This window comes from Schistocerca americana, chromosome 5 (assembly GCF_021461395.2).
Source record: "Schistocerca americana isolate TAMUIC-IGC-003095 chromosome 5, iqSchAmer2.1, whole genome shotgun sequence".
Lineage (NCBI taxonomy): Eukaryota > Metazoa > Arthropoda > Insecta > Orthoptera > Acrididae > Schistocerca > Schistocerca americana.
The window spans coordinates 434,505,899-434,528,857 of record NC_060123.1 but is presented as its reverse complement, the minus strand read 5'-3'; the positions used below and the strand labels follow the sequence as shown (position 1 = coordinate 434,528,857).

The 22,959-nt window shown below is 44.1% G+C and overlaps 1 pseudogene; it reads left to right on the top strand.

Annotated features, from left to right (window-relative positions):
- The first annotated feature begins 424 nt into the window (after positions 1 to 424).
- Positions 425 to 542, top strand: LOC124617008 (annotated as a pseudogene).
- Positions 543 to 22,959: the final 22,417 nt, after the last annotated feature.

The window sequence follows — 22,959 nt, the reverse complement described above, 5'->3', positions numbered from 1 at the left end:
GTAGCTTGTTTTTGTCCCTGTAATATCGATATTTCGTTTCATCGTTTCACCAATGTTCCCCCAACAGAGCTATAACAGGCAGTCATTTAAATGTGTCTAGTAAGATAGGAAGTTTTGTACGTCAGCAGTTCTTACCATTATAAATCACGCCTGGTCGAAGTCAAGACGGAGCACAAACTTGAGTTTGATTAGGATTGAACAGGCAGTCAGTCCTAAGCTTTTTGGAGTAACCAATAAGGCATTCTCCTGGAATGTTTTTGGTATATAGCGAGAAACTTAAATGAAAATCAGGAGGCCGAGATTTCCCACTCTTCTTTCATCGTAACAGAAGTTTGTGCTCAGATTTACCCAGCTGAAACCTACACTTTCCTAAATTCTTGACTCTTCAACTTCGATATTTATGCACATTATTTCAATAATGAATGCCAACGGCCATGTCGCAGTGGTAACACCGGTTCCCGTCAGACCACCGAAGTTAAGCGCTGTTGGGCTGGGCTTGAACTTGGATGGGTGACGATCCGGTCTGCCGAGCGCTGTTGGCAAGCGGCGTGCACTCAGCCCTTGTGATGGAAACTAAGAAACTATTTGATGGAGAAGTAGCGGCTCCGGTCTCGGAAACTGACATACGGCCGGGAGAGCGGTGTGCTGACCACATGACCCTCCATATCCGCAGCCAGTGACGCCTGTAGGATGAGGATGACACGGCGGCCGGACGGCTCCGTTGGGCCTTCCAAGGCCTGTTTAGTTAGTTTATTACAGTAATGAATAAAAATGAAATAAACGATCTCACCTTCCTGATAATTGTTCGTAGCCACGGGAATCGACGTTTCTCAAAAAATGGCTGAGCACTATGGGACTTAACTTCTAAGCTCATCAGTCCCCTAGTACTTAGAACTACTTAAACCTAACTAACCTAAGGACGTCACACACATCCATGCTCGAGACAGGATTCGAACCTGCGACCGTAGCAGTCGCGCGGTTCCATACTGTAGCGCCTAGAACCGCTCGGCCACCATGGCCGGCTCGACGTTTCTATTTCGGGATTTGATAATTATATAAAGATTGTGAGCTGATAGATTTCCTGTCATCGTAGCTTTCAGTTCAACTAAAGGAGGAAATTCATGTCTGCCGTTTGTCTATGAGTAATGTTAACACTGTTGTGCGTGTTATTGCATTTATAGAAACACAATACTGGGTAGTCAAAAACTGTAAAGAGTTCAGCCGTTTCTGAGTTAATTATAACTGAAGTTAACCAATCAGACACGCAGATTCAAGCGGAACGCCAGATACAATTCGTGTCAGTTGTTCTCATAGTGTAGATCACAGCACACGAGACTGTTCGGTCTTTGGCTCGTGTTAGATTCTTACTACTGTCCCACGTCAGATCTTTGTATCACTCTTGTTCGGTTTTACAAAACCAAACGAAGAACACGTTTGAGGACAACGCCTCTGGCGGGCCGCTTGAATCTGCGCGCCCAATGGCCTGATTGACTGACTTAATTGCCCGCATCTCGTGGTCGTGCGGTAGCGTTCTCGCTTCCCACGCCCGGGTTCCCGGGTTCGATTCCCGGCGGGGTCAGGGATTTTCTCTGCCTCGTGATGGCTGGGTGTTGTGTGCTGTCTTTAGGTTAGTTAGGTTTAAGTAGTTCTAAGTTCTAGGGGACTTATGACCACAGCAGTTGAGTCCCATAGTGCTCAGAGCCATTGGAACCATTTTGACTGACTTAATTAAGTCAAAAATGCTTCAAATGGCTCTGAGCACTATGGGACTTAACTGCTGAGGTTATCAGTCCCCTAGAACTTAAAACTACTTAAACCTAACTAACCTAAGGACATCACACACATCCATGCCCGAGGCAGGATTCGAACCTGCGACCGTAGCGGTCGGGCGGTTCCAGACTGAAGCGCCTAGAACCGCTCGGTCACAGCAGCCGGCTAATTGAGTCACTAACGGCGAACAGTTTCTTAACAGTTATTTCCCAGCGCAACGTATCGATTTTTTTTCTTAACACTTATTTCTCAGCACAACGTATCCTGCAACACCCTAACAAGCTTTTCATACTATTTATGATCACCGGCCGCTGTGGCCGAGCGGTTCTAGGCGCTTCAGTCTGGAACTGCGCGACCGCTACGACGCAGATTCGAATCCTGCCTCGGGCATGGATGTGTGTGATGTCCTTAGGTTAGTTAGGTTTAATTAGTTCTAACTTCTAGGCGACTGATGACCTCAGAAGTTAAGTGGAATAGTGCTCAGAGCCATTTGAACCATTTTGTTTAAAGGAAAAGCGTCATTAGCAGCCAATGTTGACATTATCCTTCGACAGAGAACCTAGTCAACAATTAATAAAGTCGGGTATGCTTTCGAGGATCTTACACAAATAGGTCTTGCAAAGTGCGTGTTATATCTTGCGCTCATCATTTCCACGTTACACTTTCTTCTCCACTGTGCTGCGCTCCAACTCGTATTTCGATAACACATGTGTTTTCCAGTATGTTGCAATGCATTGCAAGCTCTCTCTCTCTCTCTCTCTCTCTCTCTCTCTCTCTCTCCCCTTACGAAGAGACCATTATCACGGCCGGAGGCAGGGAAACACTTCATTAGAAGAGACCATTAGGTACAGTCCCTCGGTAGGGATTAACGTTTTTGTTCATTGTTGGTGTACCTAGAATCTTATTAAGGTCAAGTGAGCCACAAGTACGCAACTAGAATACAATCTATAGTCCAATGAGTTTCAATTTGCTAAGCCATTCCGCTGACCGGGCAGTTTCCTCGGCAGTTGTTATACACAGTTGGAAAAAACATAAACCAAGCATGATAAATTGAGGACGCAACCCACGATGAAATGTTTATTGGAAGCTCAGCCGTTAGTTGGCTCGTTTGATAAAGTTCTCGTCAGCGTAATAACTCCCCAAATCGAAAGGTGAAAACTTTAACTGACGGCGGCCTGCGTGAAACATCATCCACTTTAACGATCCGTAGTTCGCTTTATTGCCTGCAGGTAGGGTACTAATTTGCAATTGCACGGCCAGTCATTCGCTGCAGCTAAGAATATGAGTGTATGCGGCTCCACACAATACGGACAGTGGGCCGGGGCGCTGGTGGAGCACGGACGATGGATGGGAGTAGTAAATCACTATTTCAATACAGTGCTTCGCGGTACGAAAGGTACATTTCCTGCTCGGCCAGCCGTCGGGAACACAACGGCTGGCCATTCAGCGCGCGCCGAGGATTACAAATTGCTTATTGCTGCGCGTCGGACGAAGCCCGCCCGGGGCTCGTCGTGATGGATGGCCCTCCGCCGCCATTGCTCGCGGTGCAGGCCCGCGGCCCGCGCGGAATAACCAGCGCGGGATTCGCAAAGCGCTAACAGCCCCCAGATGCGTCTGTCCGATACGCGGGCTCGAGGGCCTGCTTAGTTATGCACTGGCGTGCCCGGCGCCTCAGCATTTCAAACACACCCGTCCAATTAGTGAGTAATAACGTGAAAGCCCAGTGGCACACAAGCGTGAGTCGAATGCGGTGTCCGATTTTATAGACAGTTTTTTCGCATTTCACAAGCAAATACAATGGTCAGTGCTTCATGAAGTTGTTAAAGCACTAATCATGAATTCTGCGGACTTCCGCAAACCCCATTGTACATCCCCACTCCGGTGACAGCGTCCTACATGAACAGTTGGCAGCACTGTATGAGTTTAGAAAATGGCCGAGGTTGGCGTAAATATAAGGCGGTATTCCATGACTGACTTCCTTCCTGCAGATGTTGCAACGTTCAATCTCTTTCTTGAAAGGCTGAAGAAGGTGTATGGAGATGCTACGGTGAACTTCAGCACCACTAGACGGCTGGATCATTGCCGTAAAGAAGCTGATGGAGAGACAATGTGGCTGATGCAGCCGGACGACACTGCACTGTCTTCATACAACAGCCACTACCAAATCTACATCTACATCTACATTTATACTCCGCAAGTCACTCAACGCTGTGTGGCGGAGGGCACTTTACTTGCCACTGTCATTACCTCCCTTTCCTGTTCCAGTCGCGTACGGTTCGCGGGAAGAACGACTGCCTGGTAGCCTCCGTGCGGGCTCGAATCTCTCTGATTTTACATTCGTGATCTCCTCGGGAGGTATAAGTAGGGGGAAGCAATATATTCGATACCTCATCCAGAAACGCACCTTCTCGAAACCTGGACAGCAAGCTACACCGCCATGCAGAGCGCCTCTCTTGCAGAGTCTGCCACTTGAGTTTGCTAGACATCTCCGTAACGTTATCACGCTTACCAAATAATCTTCTGACGACACGCGCCGCTCTTCTTTGGATCTTCTCTATCTCCTCCGTCAACCCGATCTGGTACGGATTCCACACTGATGAGCAATACTGAAGTTTAGGTCGAACGAGTGTTTTGTAAGCCACCTCTTTTGTTGATGGACTACATTTTCTAAGAACTCTCCCAATGAATCTCAACCTGGCACCCGCCTTACCAACAATTAATTTTATATATTATTCCACTTCAAATCGTTCCGTACAGAATACTCCCAGATATTTTACGGAAGTAACTGCTACCAGTGTTTGTTCCGCTATCACATAATCATACAATAAAGGATCCTTCTTTCTATGTATTCGCAATACATTACATTTGTCTATGTTAAGGGTCAGTTGCCACTCCCTGCACCAAGTGCCTATACGCTGCAGATCTTCCTGCATTTCGCTGTAATTTTCTAATGCTGCAACTTCTCTGTATACTACAGCATCATCCGCGAAAAGCTGCTTGGAACTTCCGACACTATCCGAATGACAGCCGCTGGGTAACAACACATGAATCATGAAGCCGGTTGTTGTTGTGGTGCCGCCACGGTGGCCGAGTGGTTCTAGGCGCTTCAATCCGGAACCGCGCGTCTGCTGCGGTCGCAGGTTCGAATCCTGCCTCGGGCATGGATGTGTGTCATGTCCTTAGGTTAGTTAGGTTTAAGTAGTTCTAAATTCTAGGGTACTGATGACCTCAGATGTTAAGTCCCATAGTGCTCAGAGCCGTTTGAACCATTTGAATTTGTTGTTGTGGTCTTAGAACTACTTAAACCTAACTAACCTAAGGACATCACACACATCCATGCCCGAGGCAGTATTCGAACCCCTGACCGTAGCGGTCGCGCGGTTCCAGACTGAAGTGCCTAGAACCGCTCGGCCACAGCGGCCGGCTTATGGTCTTCAATCCGAAGACTTGTCTGATGCTGCTCTCCATGTTACTCTGTCCTGTGCAAGCTGCTTCATCTCGGCGTAACTACTGCAACCAACGTCTTTCTGAATCTGCTTACTGTATCCATCTCTTGGTCTTTCTCTCTCAACGATTTTTACCCCTCCCCCCCCCCTACCCCCCAACACACACACTTTCGTCTAATGTTAAATTTGTGATCCCTTGATTTTTCAGACCGTGTCCTGTCAACCTATTCCATTTTCTAGTCAGGTTGTGCAACAAATTTGTTTCCTCCCCAGTTCTGTTCAGCACATCCTTATTAGTTACTTCGTCTACCCACCTCATCTTCAGCATTCTTCTGTGGCATCACATTACAAAAGCATTTGTTCCCTTAGAGCACTTGCCCGCGAAAGGCAAAGGTCCCGAGTTCGAGTCTCGGTCGGGCACACAGTTTTAATCTGCCAGGAAGTGTCATATCAGCGCACACTCCGCTGCAGAGTGAAAATCTCATTCTGGAAACATCCCCCAGGCTGTGGCTAAGCCATGTCTCCGCAATATCCTTTCTTTCAGGAGTGCTAGTTCTGCAAGGTTCGCAGGAAAGCTTCTGTAAAGTTTGGAAGGTAGGAGACGAGGTACTGGCAGAAGTAAAGCTGTGAGTACCGGCCGTGAGTCGTGCTTCGGTAGCTCAGTTGTAGAGCACTTGCCCGCGAAAGGCAAAGGTCCAGAGTTCGAGTCTCGGTCGGGCACACAGTTTTAATCTGCCAGGAAGTTTCATCTATTCCCTTCTCGTTCAAACTTTTTATCGTCCATGTTTCACGTCCATACATGACTACACTCTATACAAATTCTTTCAGAAATGTCTTCCTAACACTTACATCCATATTCGATGTGAACAAACTTGTTTTCCTCAGAAATACTTTTCTTGCCATTGGCTGTCTACATTTTATATCCTCCCTACTCCGGCTGCCGAAATAGCAAAACTCATCTAGTATTTTAAGTATCTCGTTTCCTAATCTAATTCCCTCAGCATCAGCTGATTTAGTTAGACTACATTCCATTCATTCATAATGGAATGTGGTCAGTTATCCATCGGTAATTCCAATGTGAAAAACTGCGCCGTTTCAAGATTTATGCACTTGGGGTACCGATAATGTTGACCGACCAGAATAAAGAGGCAAGGAAAACAACTGCATGCTGTCTGCTGCAGCGCTTAAATGTGGAAGGGAAGGATTTCGGCAATAATTATGGCTGCGGAAGAGACTTGTATTTTCTAAACCTCAGTCGAAGAGGCAGTCGATGCAATGGCATCACACAACATTGCCGCAAGGAAAAAATCGAAAACGGTGCGTTCTTTTGGGAAGGTTATGGCAACAGTCTTTTGCGGAGCAGAGGGCGTAATTGTTTGGAGACAGGGTGCACGATAAACTCTGTCCAATATGAGAAAACTATCAAGAAGTTGAAAGTAAGTCTTCAGCGAGTTCGCACATTAAAGGATACGGCGGATGTCGTTCTCCTTCACGACAGCGCAAAAGCACCACCAGTCACTGCATCACTATCGAAACTGCAAAAACTGTGTAGGAGATCTTGCGCAATCCACAATATAGTCCCCATCAGACTTCTATCTGTTCAGCACACTCGAAGAAATTCATTGCTGGCATCTGTTTGAAGATGCAGAGTCACTGACAGATTCTGTGCCCCAGTGACTGTGGATGCAGGACCATGGTTTTTAGCACACGAGTGTAATTGCTCTTGTTTCAAGGTGGAAAGAAACTGTGCACAAAGATGGCGATTGTTGTGTACTTTTTCGTACGGAACGGGAAGCAGAGGTGGGCCACAGACTGGTGCAGCAGCTTTCGTCGTAGAGAAGTTAACAGAAGCAGAAATGTTTGAAGAACACGTAGATACAGTAAACAGAAGTTTCACTTATAGCTTTCTCCAAGCCTTGAGAAGAAACTTTACAAAGGAACAAATAGCGATAAAGGCCAGCTATTACAAGAAGCAAACTAAAGAGCGTCATGCAGGGTGTCTCCTGCCACTAATACACAGTGAAGTGTCGAAGGCTGACTAGCGCTGGAGACTGTCGACGACGGCGACTGAGGCTGGGCCGTCCTACACCGTGGCGATAGAGGGCGCACCTAGTCGGAGCCATTGAAGATGTGGCTCAGGGTCCCCACGCGACTGCTACTGGCGTCTGTCGGAAATGTGGGTTTCCACCGCCAACTGTGAGCCTGGTGTGGAGCTCGTATTGATCTATGATACCACAGAGATTACACTAAAAAGTGAAAAATTAATTGTTAGTGCTGTATCTCTTCTCCTATGTAAATGGCATCTACTTTTCTTGTAAAATAAAAATAAAAAGTGGGGATACTACTTTCTGACTCATCCTCGTATAAACTCACGATTAAAATTGTAAGTCACACGTTTAGAAGAACACACTAGTCGCCTTGTAGTGCTGTAGAACGTAGTCAACTGATCAGCCACTCCTGGTGTACACTGCCGGCCGAAGTGGCCGAGCGGTTAAAGGCGCTACAGTCTGGAACCGCACGACCGCGACGGTCGCAGGTTCGAATCCTGCCTCGGGCATGGATGTGTGTGATGTCCTTAGGCTAGTTAGGTTTAAGTAGTTCTAAGTTCTAGGGGACTTATGACCACAGCAGTTGAGTCCCATAGTGCTCAGAGCCATTTGAACCATTTTGAACCTGGTGTACACCGTTAAGTGAAAGCATTATGACCACTAGCCATCGCGGGATTGAGTTCTGCCAGGTGCTGATGCGGGTACTGATGGAGTAGGCAAACTATACATGGTGGTCCATTGATCGTGACCGGGCCCAACATCTCACGAAATAAGCGTCAAACGAGAAAACTACAAAGAACGAAACTTCTCTAGCTTGAAGGGTGAAGCCAAATGGCGCTGTGGTTGGCCCACTAGATGGCGCTGCCATAGGTCAAACGAATATCAACTGCGTTTTTTTAAACAGGAACCCCCATTTTTATTACGTATTCGTGTACTACGTAAAGAAATATGAATGTTTTAGTTGGACCACTTTTTTTGCTTTGTGACAGATGGCGCTCTAATAGTCACAAACATATGGCTCACAATTTTAGACCAACAGTTGGTAACAAGTAGGTTTTTTTAAATTAAAATGCAGAACGTAGGTACGTTTGAACATTTTATTTCGGTTGTTCCAATGTGATACATGTACCTTTGTGAACTTATCATTTCTGAGAACGCATGCTCTTACAGTGTGATTACCTGTAAATACCACAATAATGCAATAAAGGCTCAAAATGATGTCCGTCAACCTCAATGCATTTGGCAATAAGTGTAACGACATTCCTCTCAACAGCGAGTAGTCGGCCTTACGTAATGTTCGCACATGCGTTGACATTGCGCTGACGCATGTTGTCAGGCGTTGTCGGTGGTTCACGATAGCAAATATGCTTCATCTCTCCCCACAGAGAGAAATCCGGGGACGTCAAATCCGGCGAACGTGCGGGCCATGGTATGGTGCTTCGACGACCAATCCACCTGTCATGAAATATGCCATTCAATACCGCTTCAAGCGCACGCGAGCTATGTGCCGGACATCCATCATGTTGGAAGTACATCGCCATTCTGCCATGCAGTAAAACATCTTATAATAACATCGGTAGAACATTACGCAGGGAATCAGCATACAGTGCACCATTTAGATTGCCATCGATAAAATGGGGGCCAATTATCCTTCCTCCCATAATGCCGCACCATACATTAACCCGCCAAGGTCGCTGATGTTCCACTTGTCACAGCCATCGTGGATTTTCCGTTGCCCAGTAGTGCATATCATGCCGATTTACGTTACCGCTGTTGGTGAATGACGCTTCGTAGCTAAATAAAACACGTGCAAAAAATCTGTCATCGTCCCGTAATTTCTCTTGTGCCCAGTGGCAGAACAGTGCACGACGTTCAAAGTCTTCGCCATGCAATTCCTGGTGCATAGAAATATGGTACGGTTCAAATGGCTCTGAGCACTATGGGACTCAACTGCTGAGGTCAGTAGTCCCCTAGAACTTAGAACTAGTTAAACCTAACTAACCTACGGACATCACAAACATCCATGCCCGAGGCAGGATTCGAACCTGCGACCGTAGCGGTCTTGCGGTTCCAGACTGCAGCGCCTTTAACCGCACGGCCACTTCGCCCGGCAAATATGGTACGGGTGCAATCAATGTTGAAGTAGCATTCTCAACACCGACGTTTTTGAGATTCCAGATTCTCGCGCAGTTTTTCTGTTACTGATGTGCGGATTAGCCGCGACAGCAGCTAAAACACCTACTTGGGCATCATCATTTGTTGCAGGTCGTGGTTGACGTTTCACACGTGGCTGAACACTTTCCTGTTTTCTTAAATAACGGAACTATCCGGCGAACGGTCCGGACACTTGGATGATGTCGTCCAGGATTCCGAGCAGCATAAATAGCACACGTCCGACGGGCATTTTGATTACAATGGCCATACATCAACACTATACCGACCTTTTCTGCAATTGGTAAACGGTCCATTTTAACATGGGTAATGTATCACGAAGCAAATACCGTTCGCACTGGCGGAATGTTGAGTGATAGCACGTACTTATGCGTTTGCGACTATTACAGCGCCATCTATCACAAAGCGAAAAAAGTGGTTCAACTAAAATATTCATATTTCATTACGTACTACACGGATATGTAATAAAAAATGGGGGTTCCTATTTAAAAGAACGCAGTTGATATCCGTTTGGCAGCACCATCTAGCGGGCCAACCATAGCGCCATCTGGTTTCCCCCTTGAAGCTAGACGACTTTCGTTCTTTGTAGTTTTTTCGTTCGATGCTTATGTCGTGAGATATTTGGCACGGTCACAATCAATGGACCACATTGTATATGCGGAACATAAGATGAATGAGGGAATCAGCGACAATACACTGCACAAATGGAGAAATGCACTGACATTAGTGACTGTGACAAAGGGCAAATTCTTGTGCCCTGATTGTTGAGAACGAGCATCTCTGCTGTTGTCGCGAGCATCTGTAGAAATTGGTTGAAGGATGGCTAAACTACGAGTTGGCGACAAGGTATTGCACGTCCACACCTCGTCACAGAACGCGAAGGTCGGAGGCTTGCCCTCTCTTCAAGGCAGGAAAGGCGGCGATCTGTGGCAGATCTGAAGACAAAGTTCAATGATGTATGTAGGCACAAATGTTTCGGAGCACGTCCTTCACTGGACGCTGTTGAATACGGGCTCCTTTACATATTCCGATGTTCACCCAACAAAATCGCCAGTTACGATTGCACTGGGCACGGAATCATTGACACTGTACTATCGATGGATGGAAACGTGACATTTGGTGGGAAGAATCATATTTATCGTTACGTCACGTCAGTGGTTGTGCCGCAATACGCCGTCTCATCCAGGCGAACAGCTGCTAGAAACATGCGCTGCACCTTGGCGGGTAAGGGCAGTTTTATATGGTGTGAAGAAAATTCATCTGCGCTTCCATGGGATCTATGATAGTAATCAAAGGAACTAGGACAGCTGGCAATTACTAAAGCAGATCATCCCCACTCCGCTATGCTCAATGTCTTCCCCGAATACGGTGTCCTCTACCCTCAGGATGACTGTCCTTGTCACGAGGCCAGAACAGAGCTACAGTGATTTGCGGTTGGTAATAGGGAAATCAAGTTTATGCGTAGGTCTAATCTGAGTGCTATGGAAGACATACCGTACCCTACATCTGTGCACACAAATCGTCGGTTCGTAATGTACAGGATTGCGTGTTCTACGCGTAGCAAGAACTTGCCAAAATCCATGTCACTTAAGATCGCAGTTGCATTTCGTTCCAAAGATGAACCAAAACGTTATTAAGGGGGCTTTCGTATTGTTTTTTCTCATCAGTCTAGTCATGATTTGGTATGGTGTGTACGTGCCAGTTGGTCGTACGGAATTTGTGCTAGAAGTTGATCGACGTGGAGACTTGATGCGCTGGGCAGCAAGGAACTGTCGTTTATGAACGGGTCTGTGACCACACTGTGACACTAGTTGCCCGGTTTGCTGTTGCACGAATGGAGACTGTCCAATAAATCTACACAGTATGGTGTGCCACTTGCAGCCATGTAGCACAGCGTAAAAACAATGGACGTAACAAGATCCTAGTCAACAGCCAGTTTGAAAAAATGGTTCAAGTGGCTCTAAGCACTTTTTTTTTGTACATCAGTCTACTGACAGGTTTGATGCGGCCCGCCACGAATTTCTTTCCTTTGCTAACCTCGTCATCTGAGAGTAGCACTTGCAACCTACGTCCTCAATTATTTGCTTGACGTATTCCAATCTCTGTCTTCCTCTACAGTTTTTGCCCTTTACAGCTCCCTCTAGTACCATGGAAGTCATTCCCTCATGTCTTAGCAGATGTCCTATCATCCTGTCCCTTCTTCTTATCAGTGTTTTCCACATATTCCTTTCCTCTCCGATTCCGCGTAGAACCTCCTCATTCCTTACCTTATCAGTCCACCTAATTTTCAACATTCGTCTATAGCACCACATCTCAAATGCTTCGATTTTCTTCTGTTCCGGTTTTCCCACAGTCCATGTTTCACTACCATACAATGCTGTATTCCAGACGTACATCCTCAGAAATTTCTTCCTCAAATTAAGGCCGGTATTTGATATTAGTACAGTTCTCTTGGCCAGAAATGCCCTTTTTGCCATAGCGAGTCTGCTTTTGATGTCCTCCATGCTCCGTCCGTCATTGGTTATTTTACTGCCTAGGTAGCAGAATTCCTTAACTTCATTGACTTCGTGACCATCAATCCTGATGTTAAGTTTCTCGCTGTTCTCATTTCTACTACTTCTCATTACCTTCGTCTTTCTCCGATTTACTCTCAAACCATACTGTGTACTCATTAGACTGTTCATTCCGTTCAGCAGATTATTTAATTCTTCTTCACTTTCACTCAGGATAGCAATGTCATCAGCGAATCGTATCATTGATATCCTTTCACCTTGTATTTTAATTCCACTCCTGAACCTTTCTTTTATTTCCATCATTGCTTCCTCGATGTACAGATTGAAGAGTAGGGGCGAAAGGCTACAGCCTTGTCTTACACCCTTCTTAATACGAGCACTTCGTTCTTGATCGTCCACTCTTATTATTCCCTCTTGGTTGTTGTACATATTGTATATGACCCGTCTCTCCCTATAGCTTACCCCTACTTTTTTCAGAATCTCGAACAGCTTGCACCATTTTATATTGTCGAACGCTTTTTCCAGGTCGACAAATCCTATGAAAGTGTCTTGATTTTTCTTTAGCCTTGCTTCCATTATTAGCCGTAACGTCAGAATTGCCTCTCCCGTCCCTTTACTTTTCCTAAAGCCAAACTGATCGTCACCTAGCGCATTCTCAATTTTCTTTTCCATTCTTCTGTATATTATTCTTGTAAGCAGCTTCGATGCATGAGAAGTTAAGCGGATTGTGCGATAATTCTCGCACATGTCAGCTCTTGCCGTCTTCGGAATTGTGTGGATGATGCTTTTCCGAAAGTCAGATGGTATGTCACCATACTCATATATGCTACACACCAACGTGAATAGTCGTTTTGTTGCCACTTCCCCCAATGATTTTAGAAATTCTAATGGAATGTTATCTATCCCTTCTGCCTTATTTGACCGTAAGTCCTCCAAAGCTCTTTTAAATTCCGATTTTAATACTGGATCCCCTATCTCTTCTAAACCGACTCCTGTTTCTTCTTCTATCACATCAGACAAATCTTCACCCTCAAAGAGGCTTTCAATGTATTCTTTCCACCTATGTGCTCTCTCCTCTGCATTTAACAGTGGAATTCCCGTTGCACTCTTAATGTTACCACCGTTGCTTTTAATGTCACCAAAGGTTGTTTTGACTTTCCTGTATGCTGAGTCTGTCCTTCCGACAATCATATCTTTTTCGATGTCTTCACATTTTTCCTGCAGCCATTTCGTCTTAGCTTCCCTGCAGTTCCTATTTATTTCATTCCTCAGCGGCTTGTATTTCTGTATTCCTGATTTTCCCGGAACATGTTTGTACTTCCTCCGTTCATCAATCAACTGAAGTATTTCTTATGTTACTCATGGTTTCTTCGCAGCTACCTTCTTTGTACCTATGTTTTCCTTCCCAACTTCTGTGATGGCCCTTTTTAGAGATGTCCATTCCTCTTCAACTGTACTGCCTACTGCGCTATTCCTTATTGCTGTATCTATAGCGTTAGAGAACTTCAAACGTATCTCGTCATTCCTTAGTACTTCCGTATCCCACTTCTTTGCGTATTGATTCTTCCTGACTAATGTCTTGAACTTCAGCCTACTCTTCATCACTATTATAATGTGATCTGAGTCTATATCTGCTCCTGGGTACGCCTTACAATCAAGTATCTGATTTCGGTATCTCTGTCTGACCATGATGTAATCTAATTGAAATCTTCCCGTATCTCCCGGCCTTTTCCAAGTATACCTCCTCCTCTTGTGATTCTTGAACAGGGTATTCGCTATTACTAGCTGAAACTTGTTACAGAACTCAATTAGTCTTTCTCCACTTTCATTCCTTGTCCCAAGCCCATATTCTTCTGTAACCTTTTCTTCTACTCCTTCCCCTACAACTGCATTCCAGTCGCCCATGACTATTAGATTTTCGTCCCCCTTTACATACTGCATTACCTAAGCACTATGGGACTTAAATTCTGAGGCCATTAGTCTCCTAGACTTAGAACTACTTAAACCTGACTAACCTAAGGACATCACACACAGCCATGCCCGAGGCAGGCTTCGAACCTGCGACCGTAGCAGCAGCGTGGTTCCGGACTGAAGCGCCTAGAATCGCTCATCCACAGCGGCCGGCCCAGTGTGAAACCGAGAAGAATTGTAGCTGTCAGTGAATTCAAGTTGATGTCAATCAGTTTCAGCAAGAACATTGCGAAAGGAACGGTGTACAATGGACATTTGAATACACTGCCAAAGACTACTGCTCACATCAGTGTACAAATCTACAAGGGTTCAGTGGGACAAATAACAAAGAAACTGGACTTGAGTTGGCACTTTTGTAGCGCGATCGGATGATCCGCGATTTTTCCTCTTTTAAAACGATGCAAAGTGTTGCGTGCACTGACGGCCCAGTGGTGAATGTACGGAGGACATAGTTCAGACCGCTTCCGGGGTGGCCGAGCGGTTCTAGGCGCTACAGTCTGGAACCGCGCGACCGCTATGGTCGCAGGTTGGAATCCTGCTTCGGGCATGGATGTGTGTGATGTCCTTAGGTTAGTTAGCTTTAAGTAGTTCTAAGTTCTAGGGGACTGATGACCTCAGAAGTTAAGTTCCATAGTGCTCAGAGCCATAGTTGAGACCGGAGGTGATTCAGCGATATTTTTCGGGTGTTTTCCATACCTTGTCTTTGGCTCATTCAAGTTACCCTGAACATGAACGAGGATATTTGTTTCAACATTGTCGGTGACGAAGTATACAGTCTCGTGTTCCAGGCTGCCAAAAACTGTGTTCATGGCGATGCGCAGATACGCGGTCCAGTCACGTTAATGTCACCACTGCCTATGTACGACGTCAAAGTGGAATAACCACGTACATATGCCATGTAGCATCTCTAGAACTGGAGGATGCATAAAGCGTACTGAGGGGATGTGACAACAGTGTAGTCGTTGTCTTAACGCGAGAACAGAGCGATTTATCTGACGTCCACAAAGGCCTCGATCGTTGTCTTCGGGCCAAGGATGGGAGTGGTCCCGAAACAGCTGTTTGTAAACTGCTCGTGTGCTATCCAGTATCAGAGCCGAGGTAGCTGCGGTGACCCCGTGGTCCATAGATAACAGGGGTGAACGACGGCTGAGAGGATGTATACAACTGTTGAGAAACTGACCGCTCAGATGATCCAAGGGGCTACCAATAGTGTCTCCTCAACGATCGTTCAGCGAACATTGCTGCGTAGTTAACAATCAAAGAAAAGTGGAACCCGAAATGATAAGAGATGTCTTAACAGAGACTAAGAAATTTTGTCAAAATCAACCAGCTACTAATGACTAAGTTTTGGCACGAGAAATTTCAGAACATTACTTTTAGTATCTGCAGACCACATTATCAATACCTGAGTATCCTCTCGGTCTCGTACGTTTCGAACTAATTATTTTAAAGGTTCTGAATAAACAAACTTTAAATTCAACAACTTATTTATTTAGCGCGTATCGGTTATTATTGTTTTGAAAATAACCATGATCTTTGAGGTTTAGTCGCCATGGCTGAAGTATAGTGCGTTTTCCGGTGTTCTGTTTAGTTGTTGATTCCGGATACATCGCAAACGCGGAAAAAACGACAGGAGCTTCTAAACTCAGCCATGGGATTAGATTTTAAAAGTGTTATAGAATTATTTGACACATATTTAGTCTTATAGTATACCTGCACTATGGAAGTAGTATGGGAAAAAAAGAATACTGATACTTGATCACTGAATTTTCGGCATACAAGGAAAGCAATTCATCTTGTGGTTGACGTTCACTTTTCGTCCACGTTTACTTTCAAATGTATTATTATGAAAATAGGGTACTACCTTGAGCAGACACAATTTTCTTCATTAACACACCTACTTACCTCAAATGAATATTTGATATTAAGGTATATATTTTTTTAACTATTTTAGGAATATAAATATCATAGTCTCGAAATTGTACACATTATCATGCGAACTATTTCCTGTTATTCGACAGAAACTAAAATGAACCCCTAACGAAATGTGTGAGTGTTAACTGAGGGACCCTATTTCCCTAATTATATTAATGAAGTTATGTTAACTAAATGAGGTTTGTTACCTCTCCATGAATTCTTCAATCAGCATACACCTTATTCATATAGTTTCAAGTTAAATTAAATTCAAAGTTTTATATTTTCAGTTGAATTAAAGACATAAATCTGCCCTTGGATTAAAATAGCAAAAAAGAGAAAACAAGAAAGAATCAAATACTTAAAGTATTTCCCTCTGATATCGCTGGCCAGAACTATTGGAACACAGTGGTACTTGTCACAAGCAAGAAATACATAAGCGTCTCTATTGGGTTTGTAGTTTCAGGCAGCTTAGTCCTCGAGGGCGAGAAGTTCGTATAAACGTTTAATCCGTACGTTAGCGAAAGGCCCTGGAGGTGTGTCTCAGTCAGTCTCTAACATTACTGAGAACGTCACTAAAAATAACTCCAAAGATAAGAGAAAGTAATGGAGAAGAAGGAGACACAAATCAAAATTTAATTTATCTATATTATTGGTTTTGGATTATATTATTTTAAAAATACAGCAAATAGCTACTTTATGTATTTTTATTTAATTTTTAAAAGATAAAGCACAGCAATCAGTCGTCCTTTTTTGCTGGTTTTATTCGGAAAATCTAGATTTCGAATAGTGCCTAGCCATTATAAACACACCATTTTATAGTATCAATGCATGTTCTAGTACGCCCCTCGCCTGTTGTTCAAGAGTCTTGAACGAACTGTGACAGAAGCTCAAACAACAGGGAACTGACGTACTTGAACATGCATTGATACTATGAAATAGTGCATTGATAATGGTTAGGCACTAGCCGAAATCTATATTTCCCGAATAAAACCTGCAGGAAAGGTCATATCACAGTCGTTGAGTGCACCCATGCTGCTAATGGATGGAAACCTTAAGAGCTATTTTTATTTATGTCAGTACTCGTTTCAGGCTTTCACCCATCTTCAGTTGGCATAACATATATTAAATCTTTAGTTGAACATCGTTAAAACATCGACAACGATTTGGATGCTGCAGTTGACTTATATAAATTAGCAGTTTTGCTCAGCTACTGTACTTCGCAAGTTGTATGTTTACGATACGTTACTGGTTACATGTACTTACTTTCGTCTATGCATTTTATTGTTCCGGTTTTCGCTTTTTGTAATCGTGACACGAGCACCCTCTTCACTTGTAATTTGGATAAAACAGTGCAGTATTCTCCATGTTGCCGACATCTTTGTTTACATCGGAAAATTATACCGATGATCAAAGTTATATTTAATTTTACTTACAAGTTCTTAAAGCACTATTTCTAGTTTATGCTTCTGTATTGCTAAAAAACTAAAATTCCTTACCCGAATGTGGTGGGTGCTAATATGACTATTTGATAAGTGTGGCAATGAAACATTAATTAAGCTGTGTTGATTACTCTAAAAATAATACGAGGTGTGACAATAAAGTAATTGATTTTCTTTGCAAGATGTGGCAACCCTGCAGGCTTGCGTAGGCACAATATCTTTGACCTAAGTCTATAAGCTGCTTCTAGTCCAAGTGGCACTTCGATGCAATTGCTCACTCGTGAGTTGTGCTGTAATAAGTTAACATGTGTTTGTGTCTCTCGTCACGGAAATGGAACCGCATAATATTGCGCAACGGTATGCCATTTCTTTTTTGCATTAAACTGGGTGAAAATGCGACGACCACTTACGGTAAGCTTCAGAAGGAATTTGGAGAGGAGGTTATGTCAAGAGCTAAAGTTTTTCGTTGGCATAAAATGTTTAGTGAAGGCAGAACGAATGTTGAAGATGAGGACCGCAGTGGACGACCATCAACCTCACGGACGGATGTCAATTTGGCCAGGGTGCGTGAACTCGTACGATCTGATCGATGATTATCCGCGAAAATGATTGCAGAAGAACTGAACATCAATCGAGAAACGGTTCATCTAATAATAAATGATCTTGGTATGAGAAAAATTTGTGCAAAAATGGTTCCAAAAAATCTCACACCATAAAAGCGAGAAACACGGAAAATGTGGCAACCGATCTGTTAGAACAAACGGAAATCAATCCATAATTGTTGAGCCGTGTTATCACTGGTGATGAAAGTTGGTTTTTTCAGTACGATCTGGAACAAAACTCCAAAAGTTCGCGATGGTGCTCAAAGGGATCACCCAGACCAAAAAAAGCTCGCATGTCAAAGTCAAAAGTGAAATGCATGCTTGTGTGCTTCTTTGATTCTAAGGGAATTGTTCATAAAGAGTGGGTGCCTGCTGGACAAACAGTTAATCAATAATATTACAAAGAAATTTTAGAAAGACTTCGTAAAAGAGTTCTTCGTGTCCGTGCCAACATTGCTGATAATTGGATTCTACGTCACGATAATGCGCCATCCCATACTGCTCTGTCAGTACAGCAATTTTTAACCTCAAAACAAATTTCAGTACCACCACAGCCACCTTATTCACCAGATATCGCTCCGTGCGACTTTTTTCTATTTTCAACAGTCAAAACGGCGGTCAAGGGACATCATTTTCAAACAACACAAGATGTCCAAAAAGCTATGACGAGGGTCTTGGAAGATATTACAGAAGATGAGTTCCAGAAATGTTACAATCAATGGCAGAAGCGTTGGAAAAAGTGTATGCAATCAGAAGGAAACTACTTTGAAGGAGACAACACTAAACTTGACTAAAACGGTAAGCAACTTTTTTTTCACATCAGTCTCATTACTTTATTGTCGCACCTCGTACATTACATCTTATATAAAAGATTTAATATCGCATATTTTAATCACAGTTGGAGTGACAATTACAAACGATAAGAGCAGAAGAACTGACGTACTTTATGTATAATTACTTTATGTAGAATTGCTGTATGTACTGGATGGGCTGATATTGGATTCTTTTTTGACGACTGTACTTAATGTGTGGCTGTATAAGTAAATTATGGCAATTACTGAGATAAATTTTTGGGTTACTGTGGTCGTTTACGATGCCATGTGGGCATGTGCATATATGAGAGTAAATTACAATTTCTTCCAATAAATTCATTCTGTTTCCTTTGTAAGCCAGGTGTAGTATATGCAAGCTAAACGAAATCCACATTTGCCCTAGATGTCGTACGTCGCAGAAGATGAACTCTAACTGACCGACATAGCTCAGAACTCACAGTCTGTGCAAATGCGTCTCACCTGGCTTGACGCCTGGAAGCTAGGCAGCCAGGCGTACTCAGCCGCGGAGAGCTACAGCGTGGTACTGCAGCTACTCCAAGACGTCACTGGGAACAAAAATAGAGAACCGCCTCGCATTGAACTGGTGAACGCCGGACAAACACGCGTAACACCCTTTCACTCTTTGTACCCGCACAAATACTGTAAGTGGAGCGCGGTTTTGAAACAAGTTCACTACATGTCATACACAGGTCGTGTACTCCTAAGGCTGCAACAGCGCTGGAAAGTCCTCGTTACTGACGAATGTCACATCCTGAAAAATGTATCACCTACAAACACGTGTCGTATTTGTTTCTTCAGCCAGAGAAATACTGATGTTTCGCAATGCTAACTGTAACAGAATACGAAGAAAGGGTGGAAAATGAGGGTTTAATGACGACGTAACGGCTACAAACGTAACACAAAGTCGGGTTGAACAGGCCTGTAAAGGAGATCGCTCGTAACAATAGAGGCATTTAGAGAAACCACAGAAAACTTAAATCTCCGTATCTGAGCTGAGAATTCAAACAAGGTCTACTGGAGTCTACTTGTGATAATTCTACATCTGTTTGCCCCATTCTTCTGTAATTTAACAGCCGTACTGTGATATTATTCTGATGAACTCATTGTTCTTCTCACAAATCCGAGATCAATTACGATCACTCGATTTGTTCCAAATCGACTGCTTCAGTTGATAACTACTAAGTGAAGTATAACCTGGATTCTACGTAGTAAAAGTTGTTTCTGATGCAACATAACATAAACTTTCAGTCAGTACATAAAATTCTCCCATTCCATGTAGATCTTTTTGTTTCTTTTATCAGCATTCTTCACGTGGTTTCTTTTTTAGAAATTATCCCCATCTCTCCTAATATGTATTGGAAGTTAAAGAACCTAATGAGAGGGCACTGGTAATTTTATTTTTTACTTTCTTTTTTTGGCGAAACCTTTCCGAGGAATTGTGGTACTTCGATCGAAACAAAATATCTAGATTCTGACAACTAGTTTTGTTGAAATGACGATGTTTTAATTACTATTAATTAAAACATCGATAACTATACGTTGATAACTCTCTTACAACTCATCCTAGACAAAATCCAATTTCAGTTTCGTAATCATGTGACGAAACAGACTCGTTTGATACACATAATAATACTCTGTTCAATTTTTAGACTTGCATTTTCCACAGAAGATTACTTTTGCGAGGTTTTAGCCCTTCGACTTCCCTTTCAGCCAAGTTCAGTTAATCTATTATAAACACTATTTACATGTGAACAGAACGAGCAGTTTGTAAATAACTCCTTTAACTGCGCAGTTAAATGTGGTCGCGCATTGTCACCCATGAAAATGAAGTCAGGGCCAGCTGCACACCCGAAAAGACGCACATAGGGGAGGAACATTGGAAAGTTAGCATATCGTGTTCCAAGGTTTTGAGGAAAGTATGCCCATGCATGATTATGCCTTCCAAAATAACACCTGGACCATCAAAACTATCGTTTTCGACAATGTTCATTGGTGCATTACTCTCATGTGAAGAGAGGTAGAAACAAGTAAAGCACCTAGGAACATTGTCGAACATGGTCGTTTTGTGGTCCCTGTGTTACATTGAGGGAAGGAATAGTATTGCGTAGGTTTACTGACCTCCAAATCTTTGAACACCAGTCAACATTACCGTGACACTGTATTCCTTCTCTTACACCGGTTCACGTGAGATCACCGAAGTTAAGTGCTCTCGGGCGTGGTCGGCACTTAGATGGCTGACCATCCAGGCCGCTATGCGCTGTTGCCATTTTTCGGGGTGCACTCAGCCTCGCGATGCCACTTGAGGAGCTACCCGACCGAATAGTAGCGGCTTCCGTCAAGAATACCATCATAACGACCGGGAGAGCGGTGTGCTGACCCCACGCCCCTCCTATCCGCATCCTTCACTGAGGATGACACGGCGGTCGGATGGTACCGGTAGGTCACTCGTGGCCTCAAGACGGAGTGTTTCAGGGGAGCATTCGGCCCTGACTTAATTTTTATGGATTTATTTAATCGTATGTGTAGGCCCCCCCGTCGAGCAGCCCGTTTGCAGGGTGCTGGTCTTTCAATTTGACGCCACTTTGGTGACCTTCAGTCGATGAGGATGATAGGAGGCCGATGATGAGGACAGCACAACACCCAGTCCCTATGCGGAGAAAAGTTCGCGACCCAGCTGGGAATCGAACCCGGGCCCAGGGGATTGACAGTCCATAACGCTGACTATTCAGCTACCGGGGGCGGACATTTTTATGGATAACAAGGCATAACTGCATCGGACAACGTAGATGGAAAGGCTGCTGGAACGAGATGATTTACGACGGACGGACTGGCCTGCGGTCCTCCGACTTAAATCCCATCGAACACGTGTGGAATGAGTTGGGTAAACATATTGCAGCACGTTCACATGCACTAACCACCGTGCAGCAGTTTTCAACCGCGTTGGTGGAGGAATGGAAGGGCCCTTCGCAAGAACTCCTCACCAACATAGTGGCCAGCGTGGGACGACGTTGCAGAGCGTGCTATGCTGTCCTTAGTGATCCCCTACTCTTAAGTACCATGTCGCACCTTTAGCAATGTCCAGTGGATCTTCATAAGTAGCTGTGACTTCAATGTAATTATTGTGTTTGAACAAAAGGGCCATTTCTGTTCATCTCATTGCGATTTCTTTCAATTATCTTCTGTACCATATTTTTTCAGTTCTTTCTTTGTATGTTCCAAGTTTCTTGGAGCTATTTCACTTGGCAGGGATACATCATGCAAAAGTCAGTTCGTTCTTACGTTCCGCATAATAGTATATTTTATGCCCCTTAAGGTTGGTAATTCAAGTTACATCACTCGCGCCGGCCGCGGTGGTCTCGCGGTTCTAGGCGCGCAGTCCGGAACCGTGCGACTGCCACGGTCGCAGGTTCGAATCCTGCCTCGGGCATGGATGTGTGTAATGTCCTTAGGTTAGTTAGATTTAAGTAGTTCTAAGTTCTAGGGGACTGATAACCACAGCAGTTGAGTCCCATAGTGCTCAGAGCCATTTGAACCATTTTACATCACTCGCCCCATAAACAGATGAAGTTTAGTTGGGCTTTCCACATTAAAATATGAAATATTTTCCGTACCAGTCTTATTTAGGCCTCGCTGTAGAAGCCTCCGGCTTGTCGGTATGCACGCTCAAGCATGTGCACGCTGATGTGCTTTCACAAGCTTGCTTGTTGCATGGTTGAAAATCGATCGATTCCCAAGCAGCTTGAACAGTAAGAATTCTTGTTCAAAAGCGCGCAATATACCATCTATCTCCGATTTTATTCAATCTGTATATTGAGCAAGCAATAAAGGAAAAAAAAGAAAAACTCGGAGTAGGTATTAAAATCCATGGAGAAGAAGAAAATGGTTCAAATGGCTCTGAGCACGATGGGACTTAACTGCTAAGGTCATCAGTCCCCTAGAACTTAGAACTAGTTAAACCTAACTAACCTAAGGACATGACACACATCCATGCCCGAGGCAGGATTCGAACCTGCGACCGTAGCGGTCGCGCGGATCCAGACTATAGCGCCTAGAACCGCTCGGCCACCCCGACCGGCTTCCAAAGTGGGCCAGTGGAATGGTTCCATGCGTTCTTGCTGGCTGGCCCTCCCAGTAAGGTGGCGTAAGGCCGTCGCACTGAACGAAGATTATGTTGTAAAACAGAGTTTTCTTAGGAATTATTAGGAATAACATGGAGTATCAGAGTCCTGAATAAAACCAACCTGCTTT